Below are 4,436 nucleotides of genomic sequence, written 5' to 3'. Positions count from 1 at the left end.
AAAACAAAAATACATGGTCAACAGCATCAGATGACAGCCAACAATCTCCAACACTAACCCTAGATCTCTCTTCGCGACTTCTTCGCCACCGCCATTCCGCCCCGCCTCTGCCACAGCCAGTCGACAGACCGCCCAGACGCCAGGTCGCTAGTCCAGTCCGGCAGTTGCAGCAGTCAGCGCCCAGCAGCCCTCCGCCTTCACAGTCGCAGCAGTCGCACCAGGTCGCCGGTCGCCCCTCACTCCCTCAGCAGGCAGCAAAAACAGGTTGTTACATACATTTAGGGTTCTTTATTTCTTAATCTATTGTTAGGGCATTGGCCTTCACTTTGAAATAGTCCTAGGTTACATAAGGATATGTGTAGGTATCTATGTACCTAACTTCATACATCCTTCCATGATTGATTCCACTTCGTCAAGTTCAATAACATATCAGTTTTCTAACACTAGAATTCATATTATTTTGTAAACTTTTTGTTTTCTTTTGAACTATTATAACCTGTACATGTTTTATATTTTGTGATATTTCTCATTTTACAGAAAATTCCTCTTGATTTTTTGAGGGGTGATAAATTTCAAGAAGCAGCAGAGAACTATATTAAACCTCTCATGACTAAAGTATGCTTTGATTTCTGTGAATATATGCATCAGTTATTTGTATTCATGTACGCGCATGATAAATTGTTTAATCTGATTGGGTATGTATGTGTGATTTACCAAGTTTTGTTTGTTAAATTGGGATGCATTGCTGTTTGGAATTAACACCATCGTTTTTTCTTCTGATTTTTTTTTTTTTGGGAAGCAGGGCTATATGGGGTTAGGATGATTCCTATGTATTCATTGGCAACTTGCAAAGGGGAGTTGACATGATTTCAATAGACAAAAGAGAATTGTTTCGAAATTACAAAGTGTACACATGCCTGCTATCCAATGGCGCTTTGATGCACACCAGTATGAGGTCGGGATGCTTGCTGGTGCTACCATCGGTGGTCAAGTATATCTCTGGACACCATCTTAAAGCCACAGGTTTGCTTTCACATCTAGCACACAAATTATGTTTGGCACAATGGCACATGTATGTATGCGTCTACTTTACACCTACATACTTTGATAATTCAAAAGTTTTGAATAGAAAGTTGTTCATTCATGTGATTAGTGAAGATAACATTTTCTTATAATATAAAGAGTATGAATTTCATTTAGAGGGAAATAGTGAAACACTATATATCACAGCTAATGCAGATATTTTATGGACACTCATAACTGATTTGTTTGTTTACACATAAGTTATCTCACTAGAAAGTCAACACCCTACTCCTGCTAGGATGCCTAAACAAACCTGTTCTCTTTCCTTTTATTCTTTCTTAGAGTGGGTGTGCTTTGACTGTACGATTTTTTCCTTTTATGTGTATCTCTTTCCCTTTCTTACTCTATTTAGCTAATACTTCTGTCAATGGATACCTCTGTCTATGGATTTCTTATCTGCCAGCTCTTTTAATCTAAGTATACCCTCTTTGGCTTTTCCCCTTCTTATGTTATTTTTCCTCCCTTTTATCGGAATTAAAAGGACAGGACAAAATAATCAAAAGTTTTTTTGATACCCAGCTTGCTTTAATCTTGTATAATACTGGTTTATATTTTCTCTCCTTGAAGATGGATTCTTTGAAGAGTGAGATAGAAGTTGTTCATAAAATTTTGGAAATATATTTAGCTCTAGCATTGTTCTCATATTTTGATTGTAGTCTCAAATCCTTAAACAGCTTTTACTTGGAAATATAACATTTTTCTTTGCAGGAATCCTTTGTTGTTTTCTCTTAATTTCAAAATTGTGTTTGTTTGCCGTCTCATTATCTGGTTCTTCTTTGCTCCTTTTGCATTTATTCTAGAAACTTTATAGAGTTTTAACGTTTAGTCTTCACAGACTTTGCTGTTGGTCATACTGTTTCTGAAATGGCAATATAATCTCACTTATAACAAATAATAATTGCTCAAAGAATTTATCCATTTTTTGGCATGTCTTTGCAACCTAGGGCCCTTGCAGTAGCCTTATGTGGTTCACCACTATACGGTGGATGCCAAACTTGCTTCCATCTTTGCTTGGACACGAGGACTTGCTCACAGGTACAACATTCTTCGATTTTCCAAGCTTACACCTGTGCATAGAGTTTGTCTGCTAATTGCTTTACTCACTACATATATAACGCAGTTAACGATTGTAATATTATGCAAATAGGGCTAAGTTGGACAACAACGATAGACTCTTGGATTTCACCGAGAAGCTTGAAGCAGCTTGCATTGGTGCTGTGGAGTCTGGAAAGATGACCAAGGATCTTGCACTTATCATCCATGGGTCAAAGTGAGTGTCACCCCCACGGCCCACCCCCACCCCCTTTAGTATATCTCTTAAAAAATTTTGTAGTTAGACTTGATCAAGAACATTACCCCATTGTGTTTATAATGTTGTCTTCTAATTATGTAGGCTTTCAAGGGACACATATCTAAACATTGAAGAATTCATTGACGCTGTGGCAGATGAACTGAAAGCTAAACTCTTGAAAGCCAAGGCATAATTGATAAATGTATGTATACATGCTTCTTTATTATTGATGCTGGATTCATTGGATTTGAATTGAATACCAAACCCATTTCTTATTCTCACCATTCATATGTTCTAGGCTTGGATGCAGCAGTAGAAATGACATTGTATTTGACAGAGAACAGAAAACAGAAATAACACCTCGTGACAAGAGTATTGATTTCTTTTATACAAATAATCATGATCTGTTCAATTGCTTTATTTTTTTTTTTTTTTTTTTTTGTGTTTGCTTTCAAGTTCAAAACTAAATATTCTTTAATCAATTTTGCAGCCATTATTATGCTGTCAAAGTAAATTCTTTATTGAACTATTATCTAATCCTTTACTCATTAAAGAAACTTAATACTTTTTGTGGGTTTGCTTGCTTGTTTTCACCACCAAGTCATGTGATGGTCTGGCACAAATTTGATTCTGGTCTACATACTAATTCTTGAGAAATAAAAAACAAACTCATGATCATTATGTTCTTGATTTTTTGATAACTAATACACTACTACAGGATTCCCTCGACTCCACTTTTCATTGTGCTCTATTCACGATTCCCTCAAATTTTCATAGTTTTGGTGATAACTTTAGAGAGGATGATTGTAGTAGCTGGCTGGTTCCCATCTGTGAATCGAAAGGCAACTGAAAAGGTTCCCAAATAATTATGTTCACTCTGTTAGTTGTGTTAGTGAAGTTAGAATTGAAAACCTTTTTATATGTCCTGGAGCACTTAGAATAAGACGGCATCAATATATATCCATAGAATCATAGATTGTGTTTCAGTATGATCTTTCTAGAATTCCAGATTCAGTTTTATATAATCATGGGAATAGTTAAGATGTGTTTGTAGTTTATACTTAAGGAATAGTTTGCACTTGATTTGGCTCCTCTCTCTATATAATAGAAATGCAAATGTTAATCTTTTTTTACTTATTTCTGTATAAATATGTAGTATTATATGTTATAATATATGCTATATATCTTTGTGGGGTATTGGTACATGGTGTTTCTAGTCCTGTGAATTGTTCAATATGCTTTATTGGAAGGATTTAGTTATGAAAACTTGCTTTAATTTATTGCTAAGGTTTTAGTCTTACTAACCTTGTCATTCCCTAATTTCTGACATAAATTTCTTCTGGTTAGATATTTGTGCGCTTGCTATTATATTTTCAGTGAACAAAGAAGAGTTATGTTGACTTCTATTTCTATCTTCAGGAAATCTTAGTTGTTTATTTTTTGTTCCAGTGCAAGGTGTTTATGTGAAGAATTTCTTTCATATAAAGGAGTTTTGAAATTGATCTTGTATATGGACATTTTAGTGGATGAACTGAAGATATGAATCACCAGCAGGAAGATGATGTGATATCGTCTGGCTCTTCATCACCAGATTCAATATCATCACACTTTGGTGGAATGAGTTATCCCTCATTGTTCAGTTCCAAGCCAAACTACCTATGGGTCTTCTCAAACAAAGGTCTGTTTAATATCAACGAAACTTATTGTTCTTAGGTTTATTTAAAATGGTCTTGGTTCTTAGATTTAGTGCAAATAGTTGAGAACTCTCTATGAGCTGACTAGGTATAGTTATTGCTTATAAGAATTTGATGACAAGTTGCATCTGCTCTCGATGAGTGCAACGCTAAAGATAAATTAGTCACAAATTCACAAAAATGGCGGAAGAAGCCATTGCAGGTGATAACTTCATTTCTTTGTTTATTCATGTTGTATTGATGATTCTTTCAATTTTTTTCCCGTTTCTGCAAAGTCCTTCGAACTAACTTTTGTGCAATTTGTTAATTGATGCAAAATTTAGCTCACAAGAAAGTGGAGGCTGAAATTATGTGTCTGAAGGAAGAGT

At 35.2% G+C, this 4,436-nt stretch overlaps 2 long non-coding RNA genes across 2 annotated transcripts; both read left to right on the top strand.

Annotated features, from left to right (window-relative positions):
• The first annotated feature begins 246 nt into the window (after nucleotides 1–246).
• LOC109159469 lies at nucleotides 247–1,061 on the top strand. Its single transcript, XR_002050581.1, has 3 exons — nucleotides 247–264; nucleotides 538–615; nucleotides 803–1,061. It is a non-coding gene; the product is annotated as an uncharacterized LOC109159469 (long non-coding RNA).
• A 967-nt stretch (nucleotides 1,062–2,028) lies between these two features.
• Nucleotides 2,029–2,717, top strand: LOC109159466. Its single transcript, XR_002050578.1, has 4 exons — nucleotides 2,029–2,118; nucleotides 2,231–2,353; nucleotides 2,477–2,576; nucleotides 2,673–2,717. It is a non-coding gene; the product is annotated as an uncharacterized LOC109159466 (long non-coding RNA).
• Nucleotides 2,718–4,436: the final 1,719 nt, after the last annotated feature.

This window comes from Ipomoea nil, unplaced genomic scaffold, assembly GCF_001879475.1.
Source record: "Ipomoea nil cultivar Tokyo-kokei standard unplaced genomic scaffold, Asagao_1.1 scaffold2827, whole genome shotgun sequence".
NCBI lineage: Eukaryota > Viridiplantae > Streptophyta > Magnoliopsida > Solanales > Convolvulaceae > Ipomoea > Ipomoea nil.
Note: the sequence above shows the minus strand (reverse complement) of the source record. Positions and strands in the feature narration are given on the sequence as shown.